At 44.6% G+C, this 12,500-nt stretch overlaps 1 protein-coding gene and 1 long non-coding RNA gene across 2 annotated transcripts in view; one reads left to right on the top strand and one right to left on the bottom strand.

Moving 5' to 3' along the window:
- LOC143281888 (thrombospondin type-1 domain-containing protein 4-like) overlaps window positions 1-12,500 on the bottom strand; it is a 333,059-nt gene that overhangs the window by 286,601 nt on the left and 33,958 nt on the right.
- LOC143281887 (uncharacterized) overlaps window positions 1,915-12,500 on the top strand; it is a 53,854-nt gene continuing 43,268 nt past the window's right edge. The window contains exon 1 of the long non-coding RNA XR_013055192.1: window positions 1,915-2,013. This is a non-coding gene — a long non-coding RNA (uncharacterized LOC143281887). The remainder of the gene's footprint in view (window positions 2,014-12,500) is intronic.

Here is a 12,500-nt window from a genome sequence, read left to right as displayed (position 1 = left end):
TATGTGCACAGTGACGATGAAAATCATCATCATCATCATCATGAATGGTATTTGTATAGCGCATTTCTCTAAGTTAATTTAGACTCAATGCGCTGGCAATAACCTATTCACACGTCCGAAAATGACAAACCACACCCAACCACACCCACCCACCCATGAGCTCAGCAAGCTGCTTGGGTAGACCTGACTGACAGCTGCCTTTGGGCGCTCATCATTCGTTTCCTGTTTCATTCAGTCAGACTTCAGTCACGCACGCACACACCCCGGCATATAAGACAATAACTTTATATATATATATATATATATATATATATATATATATATATATATATATATATATAGTGTGTGTGTGTGTGTGTGTGTGTGTGTGTGTGTGTGTGTGTGCAAGTGTGTGTGTGTGCAGTGCGTGCATGTGTGAGTATCCACAAGTTTTTGTATTGATATGCACTTGTATGTATCCTAATTTCTACTGTATTGTGTTTGTGTATGATTTTCGATTTATGTTTGTACCTTGTTATGTACTATCCCCCCCCCCCCCCCCCCAATATTCATTGTGACCCCGGTACACTTGGTAATAAAGACATATTCTATTCTATTCTATTCTATGAACGCTAAGCAAACTTAGCCCTGTTAAGATCCCTCATGCAATCCAACCCTGGTTCATGTAAGTGCGCCTTACCCCCCTTGGTGTAGCCACGCATCACTTTATGATACAATCCGAACGAAATTATCCGTCCAGACGTTGAAAACACCCCGGCCCGAACCCCACTTCAAACCACCTATTTCTCCCTGTAGTGAGTTACACAAGCGGTTTTAATCGTCATCGGCAAACCACACGAGATAATTATGACCCTCGGTAACAAACATCACAGGACAGCACAACCTGTCTCACACGACAATGGCACCGCCAGAACAGCGGAGCTGGCTGGGCAGCACAGCAAGATCGGGGACCTGCATGTTCCACTGAAGCAAGTGCGTGTCTGAAGCTGAAAAATCGGGGTGTTAGGCGATATTAAAATCACACACACACACACACACACACACACACACACACACACACACACACACACCACAAATTATCGTTATGACCTCAGTTCTGCAAATTCGTTTGATGTCCAACCTATTTTGTTCAGATTCGGCAAGAACAACATGGTAAACCTTTCGGGGGGTAAGAAGATGATGCAGTTAGCAAAGGTTTCCGACCTAATAAAAGTCTAAATGCGTTTGACAGAAATGTTAAACAATTCAGCAAATGTGTGCGGATGACTAGACTTATGTGACAAGTCCCAAGTAAAAAAAAAAAAAAAAAAAAAAAAGGAGGAACGGATTTTATCTGTTTCTTTACGGTTGGTTGGCCTGGAATGCAGTGCATTTTCCCATGACGAATGGACAAGTCTCTTGCAGGAGAGTACATTCAGTGAGAGGAATGTCCTTGGCTTCTGTGTTAACGACATTTCAAGAATACGCGCGTAGCAGGCAAAGCGGCGGGGAAATCTGTTACAGCGCTCGTCATTCTGTTTGTTGGTGATGTTTTAACAGTAACATTTTATTGGTGCGTGCATGTGACATCTTTTGCTATTATGATGTTCGGATCAAAGACATGCCATCCCCCTCCCTTTCCCATACCCCCCCCCCTCTCTCTCTCTCTCTCTCTCTCTCTCTCTCTCTGCCTCTGTCTGTCTCTCTGTCTCCTTTTCTGTCTTTCTCTCTCTCCATCCCCTTTCGGCATGCAATGAAGAGAGCTGAAGAATGTGTTGAGTTAAACGAAATGTCCACGTACGCTTGTTGCTTGCCCTCACTTGCGCCCTTTTTCTTTCACTCCAGGCTGTAACGCACACTTTTCTAGCTCGTGGCAGCCCAAGCAGTTGCGGTGCATTTCAGGAAACCATACCCTTTTGGCAGTGGGACTGAGGAGAGGAGGGAAACTGGAAATAATGTGGAGGAAGTGCGACACGGCAGAGGGCTGGGAAAGCGTGCACCGCCAAGAAGGGTCACGGAAGACGTGGAGAAAAGGTCAGGAAGTGGTTTCGTGATGGGCGGATGTGGACATAGGCGAGCGCGCGCACACACACACACACACACACACGCACACGCGCACACACACACACACACACACACATAAACACACACACACACACAAACTCACACACACACACACACACACACACACTAAAAACACTTATAGTGAATAGACGTTAAACTGAAGATAAAACACACACACAAGAGAAGGATATATATATATATATATAGAGAGAGAGAGATAGAGAGAGAGATTAGGAGGTAGGACCAATTTGTGCAGCGTTTTTGGTGTTGTTGTTGTGTTGTTTTTTTTTGGGGGGGGGGCGAGGGGGGGGTCTTTTTTTTTCTTTTGTTGTCGATGTTGTTTTTCTTCAGGGAAAAATCACAAAAAAAAACCAAATGACGAATTTTGATCCCGCGTTTTTTTGTGTTTTTTTTTGTTTTTTATAGTGTCCAATTATTGTGACGAGAACAGACACACACACACACCTTTTTTTTTCTTTTTTTCTTTTTCAGATAGTTTGAGAGAAATGCCACCGAACGGCTGCTCCTTGCAAAAAATATTATGGGTAGTGCTGAAAAACTATGGGAACAGACTGAAGTAGATGGCTGCAGACAGCAGACGGAATGCCCAATGTAACAGACCTGCCCGTTGGGTTTTATCCCAGGTCATTCTGCGCTGGCCTTAAAGGACCCCGGAGTGATTTGTGAAGGGTCAAGATCGATCCCCTTAGTTGAGAATTAACCCTTTTTCTGCGGGTTTGATCAAGCAATCAAAAAACGGAAAGGAGTCCTTCTGGGCTGGTGTTTACTGACCCTAACTCTTCCCCTCCCTCCATCAGACACCATAGTACATAAAATGAATTGAGGGGGGAAGCGTGTATGGGAAGGGGACATAATCATTCTATTCAGCTCAGGACGACACACCTACCCCCTCCCCCAGTAGAAGATGGGTCAGGGTTAAAGGTTATTAAAGGTCCTACAGACCCTTACAGCCATCAGGGCAGTCAGTTCGTGTCCACAGTGTCCAGGGCTCGGCACACGAAGGCGGGGCCACATCCTCTCTTTCTGCTGTTGTAACCCTCCCCAAGTGAAGTCAGGTAGCCATTCACACCTGGGTGAGGTGAGGAACATCAGTAAAAAGTGCCTTTCCCAAGGTTATTAACACCAGCACTCAAGTTCCAGTTACGGGGGCGGAGGGGGTGGGGTGATTGGGGGGAGGCGTGGGGGGGGGGGAGGAGTGAAATTTCCGGTCAGTATGTGGGACCCGAATCGGTTGCTTTGTCTCTTTCTCGTTCTCTGCATGTGTGTGTGTGTGTGTGTGTGTGTGTGTGTGTGTGTGTGTGTGTGTGTGTGTGTGTGTGTGTGCATATACACTCACATGTACATGCGCGAAGGAAATATTCGGACGTTTACACTGTCCGCCATTCAGACTCGTACGATAGAGGATGTTGAGACTGCACATAGGTGTGTGTTCGTTCGCATTGCACAGTGATGAATACAGGAACCTATGGGACGGAGTAAAATTAATAGGTACGGAAATAATCATTATACATCTCATTCTGATGGACTGGCAAACATCCTCTTTTCGAAAACGCTTTGTCTTCAGTTGAGAGTTTTTATATTCATCTTTTAAATTATATATATATATATATATATATATATATATATATGTGTGTGTGTGTGTGTGTGTGTGTGTGTGTGTGTGTGTGTGTGTGTTTAGATCATCATGTCGACTTTAAATGTATATATTATATATATTATTATATATATTATATATTATATTATTCAAACCTTATATATATATATATATATATATATATATATATATATATATATATATATATATATATATATAAGCAGTATCATCAACCAGACACGACTCTTTCTGTACGGTCATCTCTATATTCGCATGACGATACCTTCTTTTGAAAGTGTATACTGGAAAAGAAAACCCAAAACATCATACGCTTACATGCAAAAGCTTTCCGAGAACTGTCTTCACGCCCAGCAGTAGGAGCAGGCAGCCAACGAAACAACAGCACCCACCTTCAGACTGATCACTTTTCAGTGATTCCGATTCAAATCAATGGACGAACGTGTCTCCGATATACTATGCATATGTAAAAGAACCAACGGCAACGAAAGGGTTATCCGTAGCAAACTTCAAAAGAAAAATTCGGTTCGATAGCGAAGTAAACACACACGCATACAAGAAAAGAAATTTAAAAAAAAAAAAAACGGGGTAGAACGGGGTTGGGGTTGGAGGGGAGATGCGGGTCGCAATGCACTTTGGCGACGCGCCCTCCTTGGGGAAAGCAGCCCGGATTTCACGTGGACATGTGTTGTGACAGTGGAGTGATGGCCTAGAGGTAACGCGTCCGCACTGGAAGCAAGAGAATCTGAGCGCGCCGGTTCGAATCACGGGTCAGCCGCCGATATATTTTCCCCCTCCACTAGACCTTGAGTGGTGGTCTGGACGCTAGCCATTCGGATGAGACGATAAACCGAGTACCCATGTGCAGCATGCACTTAGCGCACGTAAAAGAACCCACGGCAACAAAAGGGTTGTTCCTGGCAATTTTCTGTAGAAAACTCCACTTCGATAGGAAAAACAAATAAAACTGCACGCTGGGAAGAATACAAAAAAAAAGAAAAAAAAAAAGGGTGGCGCTGTAGTGTAGCGACGGGCTCTCCCTGGGGAGAGCAGCCCGAATTTCACACAGAGAAATCTGTTGTGATAAAAAGAAATACAAATACAGTACAATACAATACAATTGCACCTTCAGACTGATCATTTGTATTGCATTGTATTCTATTGTATTGTATTGTGTTACATTTTGTCACAAAATGTTTCACTGTGCAAAATTCGGGCTGCCCTCCCCAGGAAGAGTACATCGCCACAGCACAGCGCCACCTATATATATATATATATATATATATTGTTTCTTTTTTCTGTCGGCAGGAATCCCTGTCTCCCCTCCCCTATCATACCTGTCACCCTTGATTCCTTCATCTCCGAACACTTACTCTGTGGTGACAAAAAGCAATATAATCCACCACAATTAACACCAAGAATCAACCTCCCGCCCGTGACCTTCCAGATGATGGGCTCCTGAACAAACACCTCCCTGCTTCGGACCCCCGGGGCTGTGGCCAGTTAAAAGCGCTTCACAGTGTGGGGGGCCAGGGGGAGGGGTGTGTGGATGTGTGGCATATGGTTTCGCTGTCGATGTGTGGGGTGGGTGGACGGGTGGCCCTATCGGGTGTCGCCCTAAGCTCTAACATCAACCTGTGGCTTCACCCTGTAGGGATTTTCTTCTGACCTGGACCTCAGGGTGACACTGGTCTGTTTGGAAATCTCTGCAGGGCTTGGGGCGAGCTTTGTTCGTGGAGAGTGTATCTGCTGGCTGTTCCTTTTTCCCCTAAAGACGGAAGTGAGGAAGAGGGACGAGGTGGGAATGGACAGGAAGAAAAGGAGGAAAAAGAGAAATGATAAACAGTTAGAAAAAAAATGAAAAGAAAGAAATAAACGCCATTTCAGAAAAAAAAAGAAAGAAAAGACATAACTTCTGAAAACCACAACATCAAATAAACAGCTGCGTGGACAAACCGAAAATCAACTCTTGGAAATGTATCAGCGTTTTAACACTCGTCCCAAGCTTCAAAAAACAGATCCTTTACTTCTGTGTCTTATTTTCTCTCCCCCCCCCCCCCCCACTCCCCACCCCTCCCCGACCCATCAACCACTCAAGACATGAATAAGCGCATTCGGTTTCACTGCTTTGTTGATGTGGTGTAGTGCATATTGGTTTGTCCCAACGCAGTGATGCCTCCTTGAGTAACTGAACTGGACTGAGCTTCAGAAGACAGACGTGCCAGAACCTCAGCTCGGCCCTTCGTGACAAGAATCAAGATGCTGGGTTTCAAAGTAACGGCAAGTGGCAAGTCCATCTGGACGTGTCTGACAGTAGTTTCAGTTTCAGTAGCTCAAGGAGGCGTCACTGCGTTCGGACAAATCCATATACGCTACACCACATCTGCCAAGCAGATGCCTGACCAGCAGCGTAACCCAACGCGCTTAGCCAGGCCTTGAGAAAAAATAAATAAATAAATAAATTAAATTAAATAAATAAATACATAAAAAAAGAACTACTACTACTAATGATAATATGTATAAGGCGCAAAAACTTGATGAAGTCAAATATAAGCGTGCAATTTTTTTTTTTTTTTACATAAATAAATAAAATAAAATAAAATAACTAACTAAATAATAATGATATAATTTTTTTTCAAAATTATAATAGAATGTATGTCTGACAGTAACCTCTGTTGAAGGACTGCCCATGTCTGATGACAAACTGCCTGGAGACTGTACTGTTCTCGTGTCTGACTGAGAAATCCTGCAGCTTCCTCCCTTCCTCCCACTGTGAATGACTCTTGTAATGGACAGCACGCGCCGTGATGGCAGATGCTTCAGTGTCACACGGCGTGACCGCTGATGACTGGGTTGTTCATTACTTTGCACTGAACAGCGCCGGTTACGGCGAGGTCAGGGTACAACAGTTTCAGTTTTCAGTTTCAGTAGCTCAAGGAGGCGTCACTGCGTTCGGACAAATCCATATACGCTACACCACATCTGCCAGGCAGATGCCTGACCAGCAGCGTAACCCAACGCGCTTAGTCAGGCCTTGAGAAAAAAAAAAATATATATAAGCTTACATAAATAAATAAATAATAATTATGATATAAATTTTTTTTTTAAACAAAAACAAAAACAAAACAAAACAAAACAGATGACAGACTCTTGGTTCCTTCAAGTACTGCGAGGTAACTTGAATCAACTATCCCGCTGCTTAATCAACGGGAGAAGAAGATGAAGTTTCAGTTTCAGTTTGTCAAGGAGGCGTCAATGAGTTCGGACAAATCCATATACGCTACACCATACAACCTGCACCACATCTGCTAGGCAGATGCCTGATAGCAGCGTACCAAACGCGCTTCTCAGACCTTGAGTGCATGCTTACATATTTGTGTACATGTCAGAGTGGATTTCCTTTACAGAGTTTTGCCAGAGGTAACACTTTTGTGGCCATGGGTTCTTTTTCGGTGCGCTAGGTGCGCGTTAGAACAACAACAACAACAAATGATGACGAGAGTGATGATAATGATGACGACAACGCTATTTTTTAACACATTCTCTTAGCGTTTTCTCACTGTCTCAAACCATTCCAACCCTCACAAACTGATGAATAAGACCGAAAAAAACAACACAATATACAGATTTCTGAATGACACATCTTTAACTTTTTGAAACGTGGACGCGTGTCACTGCCGCCACGGACTAAGACCCCCTTTCACACCCCCTGTCTATCTCTCCTTCTCAAAATACACATATGTTCATACGTCGAAGGGAGTTCCTTCACTTTACTGAGGTCTATATCCACTGTTACAAAGTCATCTTTGATCCTGTTTGAGATTCCGTCATATCTAACTTACAAAAACATTTGGAACGATTTTGATAAAAGACACGGTTAAACAGTGAAGAACAAGACTAAATTCAAACAGACAGGCAAACAGGCAAATATTCACACATAGCGCCTAAACATCGGGGACGATTCATTAAACCTCTCTCTCTCTCTCTCTCTCTCTCTCTCTCTCTCGTCTCATTTACCGCCCCTAATTATTTAAACACCTTGGGGTATCCCTGGTATAATTTTCGCGAAAACCGACTCTGTGCAGTAAAGAAACACCAGCCCTCCGTGAGTATCCGTGAAGGTTGTAATGCCCGGTCCAGCCATAAACTGTGCCCTGCTCACCTTTCCTCCGTGTAGGTGATGATCAGGGGCCCACACTGACCGCACGCCTGGAGCCGGGAGGGAGGGGAGGTGGGAGGATGGGTGGGTGGGTGGGGGTGTTTAGGGACGCTGGTTCACCCACCCGTGTCAAGTGAAAGGACAGGAGACGGCTGACCAAGGCTCAGGCAGGAGTCACATTCCATCTGGACACGACCGCTTGGGGAGGGACGGGGGGGGGGGGGGGGGGGGATCAGGTGGACCCCTTGCTCTCTGAAAGCGGATAATCCTCCTGGATTTCCTTCCGTCCTCCTCCCACCTCCTCCCCTCCTTCCCCCCTCCTCTTTCTTCTTCTCCCTCCCTTTCTCCATCTCCCTCCCATTGCAGGCTATTAGTGTGGTATAGTTTATCTTGGGTCGGATTCCTTCCAGTGGACTGTGACGTGGGACATTTGGGTATTTATTGCCATAGACAATTTCACTGTCATGAACAGGAAGAATGGAACTCTAGGTATTGCTCGTAAACCAGTTTCATGTTTCACTGCGCTGAAGATTGAGAACAGCAGAATTCTACATTTGCTTGTTTCTTTGCTTTTTTTTTCTCCCTTTTTTTCGGTATTTTTGTTGATCGGTTTGTTGGCTTCCCCTCTCTCTCTCTCTTGTGTGTGTGTGTGTGTGTGTGTGTGTGTGTGTGTGCAAATGTCTGAGTCTGCTAATGTTTAATCCAAACCACACGTCCAAAGTTTGACCCAGAAATGGATGGAGAGAATGCCGAAATGGCTGGATGAAACATGTTGATTCTGAATGGTTTGAACTTACTGTCCTGACTGACGAGCACAGTAGCGAACAGACAGGCAAACCGCGGGAGGAGCGGCCCCAGGAACGCAGAAGAGGAGAGAACCTTTACTGACAAAGACTGCTCCTTCCTGCATTTCATGACTCCCAGCTTTAACGTCGAACAGTCAACAGCTAACAAGGAAATTATCACAATTTGTCAAATGAATCTTTCCTCCATTAAAAACTCCACAGAAACTGAGATATTCTTCTCCATTCCACGAGTGCTCCATGGTGTACGACACGTTTTTTAGTTGAGACGAAAAACAAGGCTTCGATATGCAGAACAAACACTTGGCGCCCGGAAAAAAAATCCACAGAAATTTATAGATACTGGCTGTAGCTGAATTCTATGGAAAGAGACCCACCTGTGTAAAGCTACAAAAGTACACAGACAAAGCGTACTCAGTATGCACAGGGGTGTGCAAGGGGAAGACCGCTGAGAATTAGAAACGGAGGATTTCGGGGCGAAAGGGAAAACAAAGAAGTATCCCCGCTGAGATCATCTGCATCACAAGTTCATGTCACGCCATCGATCACGAGCTCTTGCAAACCGAGCTCCAGAGAGAGGTGGTGGGGGGAGATGGGGGGGAGGGATGGGGGGGAGATGAAGAGAGAGGAGGTGAAGAGGTGTGGCAGACGATAGGAACAAAACAGATGGCCGCAATGTCTCGAACTTACTTGTCGAGGTTACACTAAAAACCCTCGGGAACCTTGACACAGAACCTTGACGCAAATCTACGGGTCACGGCCACAGAACGCACCTCCTCCTTTTCCCCCAGCACTCACTCAAGTTGAGGCCAAACATTTGCAGGGACCACCCTATACACATCGATTCACTGGCCCGCCGTTTATGCAGCGCTCTGACTGCAAACGTAGGCTTTTGATCCCGTGCCTAAGTTGTTGTCCTTCCCACCCAGCTCCCCACCCTGAATCAACAACAACCTGCGTGGTCTCACTCTGTGTGTCTGGGTTTCCTTCGTTTCTCGCTGAAAGGGGCAGGAGGGAAAGGCAGACGGACTGCCCCGGTCCTGGTTGACATTACCGGTCTGAAAGGATCATTTTCTCTGTGGAACAGGCCTCACACAGGGTTGGCAGTGTCATGTACTGTTATTACGGCCGACAAAAAAAAAAAACAAAAAAAAAGTCGTTGGTAGCCAACTGTGCGTATCATATATAAATCACAATTTCGAATGCGAATACGGAGCTTACCTTGCCGAATTTTGTAAGAACAGAATGATATTCTTGTATGGGTTGACAATACGAAAATCGGTGGTAGACTGCATGGTATGTATAACATTGTTTTGACGTTTTCCATTTCGGGGGGAAGGGTCATCAGAATTCCTTCCCCTTGTAAAACAAAGTTCGTCAATATACAAAAACTACTGCCGAACAAATGAAGGGTTTGTATTATTACATAGGAAATCAAACAATTTTCTATCAGCTGATAATTATATTAATGTTCCCGATATACTGAACCATGTGTAGGTAAACTACCCTTCCTTTGAAACGCTGCAAAGACCGATGTTAGGAATAAAGGGCAGGGAGACAGACAGGCAGTTTAACAGCCTCATACCTCATGCTGGGTACTGGCCTCGAATGATCCCCGGGATCAATTTGACCCCCACCCCCACCCCCCAACTCCTTAGCTGGAGATCACCCCCTGTCTACGGGTTTCATCAAGCTGTTGAAAAAGGAAGGCGGTCGCTCTGCCATGGACAAAACCGTTAGTTGTAGAAAGCATGACGTCAGAAGGAACCACTGGTTGTAGAATAGATGACTGAGCAAACAGCTGTCAGTAGGAACCACTGGTTGTAGAAAAGATGACTTAGCAAACAGTTGTCTGAAGGAACAACTGGTTGTAGAAAACATGACTTAGCAAACAGTTGTCTGGAGGAACAACTGGTTGTAGAATAGATGACTTAGCAAACAGTTGTCAGTAGGAATCACTGGTTGTAGAAAACATGACTTAGCAAACAGTTGTCTGAAGGAACAACTGGTTGTAGAAAACATGACTTAGCAAACAGTTGTCAGAAGGAACCACTGGTTGTAGAAAACATGACTTAGCAAACAGTTGTCTGAAGGAACAACTGGTTGTAGAAAACATGACTGAGCAAACAGTTGTCAGAAGGAACCACTGGTTGTGAAAAGATGACTGAGCAAACAGTTGTCAGAAGGAACCACTGGTTGTGAAAAGTTGACTGAGCAAACAGTTGTCAGTAGGAACCACTGGTTGTGAAAAGATGACTTAGCAAACAGTTGTCTGAAGGAACAACTGGTTGTAGAAAACATGACTTAGCAAACAGTTGTCTGGAGGAACCACTGGTTGTAGAAAAGATGACTTAGCAGTTTCAGTTTCAGTTGCTCAAGGAGGCATCACTGCATTCGGACAAACCATATACGCTACACCACATCTGCCAAGCAGATGCCTGACCAGCAGCGTAACCCAACGCGCTTAGTCAGGCCTTGAGAAAAAAAAACAAAAAACAAACAAAAAAACGGGGGAATAAATAATAGATAAGCTTACAGATAGATAACCCACCTCGAGTGGCTGGCAGGCTAGCAGGCAGGATTCAAAAGGGTGTTGATACAAATGTGTATCTGAAAACTGGATGTTAAAACCACTCAGTCAGTCAGTGTAAAAGTCTACCAGGTGTTAAAACCACCACTGACTTAGCAAACAGTTGTCAAAAGGAACCGGACGACAGTGGCTTATAGCACGCTCGAAAGTTTCAGTTTCAGTTTCAGTTTCACGGTGTCAAAGAGTCCGGGCCGATCCGTGTAACCTACACCACACCTGCTTTAAATAATAATATAAAACAGAGGAGCAGAAGCCTAACCTCTACATAAACCAAACGTGCTGTCAGGCCCTGAGAACCTACCCTAGGTTTGTACAAGACACCTTACAAAATGAAATTATACACCCAAACAAAATGAACAAACAAGTAAATACTTTTTTTTAATCGCGAAGAAAGCAAGTGCTTGAAATGAAATAAGAAAAAAAAGGAGTACGTTCGAATATTAACGTTTGGTGACATTTCCCTCCAAGTCGACTTGTTTTTACAAATGGTGCCTGTATCATACTCTGGCACTAACTGCATCGGTAGCCTAACTGGTAACCACAGTACCTAACAGATACCACCAGCAATACAGCGGTCTTTGAATTATCATGGGAAGAAATTAGGTTCAATGACTTCGCAATCAACCTGCGAAGAATATTAATATAAAAACAATGAGAAATATAAGAAATGCATGCAACAGGGAGAAAAAAAAAGAGCATTTGACATGAAAAAGGGGAAAAAAACAAGAAGTCAAGGAAAAGAAGAATATGAATCACATTCCAGCGATACGCATGCTCTACCAAGGTAACCCTCGTCACCCCGTGTTATTCTAGCAGACCTTCCATTGCCGTTCCCCAAAGGGTGGGTGATGTGTATTTGTTTGTGGATCCCATCGTTCCCCTCCCCATTCTAGCCCTCCCCCCAGCATGTCAATCACGAAGAGATTGAGGGCTCAGCGGGTTGTCAGAGATTCGTGTTGTTGTAAAAAGCCCGGGCAAAAGGTCCCGGTGCAGCATGCATGCACTCACATCATCGCGGAACGAGCCGATGAAAACACAACATTTTGAGACTTGGTGGAATTCGCTTTGGAATTCCGTCTGGGTGAGCTGTATATGTTCATTGAAGGCTGGGGCATGTGGTGTGTGTGTGTGTGTGTGTGTGTGTGTGTGTGTGTGTGTGTGTGTGTGTGTGTGTGTGTGTGTACTCATACGTGTGCGTGCGTTAACAGATAGATACACACACACACACACACACACACACACACACACACACACACACACACACACACACAC

Source organism: Babylonia areolata, chromosome 5 (genome assembly GCF_041734735.1).
Source record: "Babylonia areolata isolate BAREFJ2019XMU chromosome 5, ASM4173473v1, whole genome shotgun sequence".
NCBI lineage: Eukaryota > Metazoa > Mollusca > Gastropoda > Neogastropoda > Buccinidae > Babylonia > Babylonia areolata.
The sequence above is the reverse complement of the archived record's forward strand: the minus strand, read 5'-3'. Positions and strand labels throughout refer to the sequence as shown.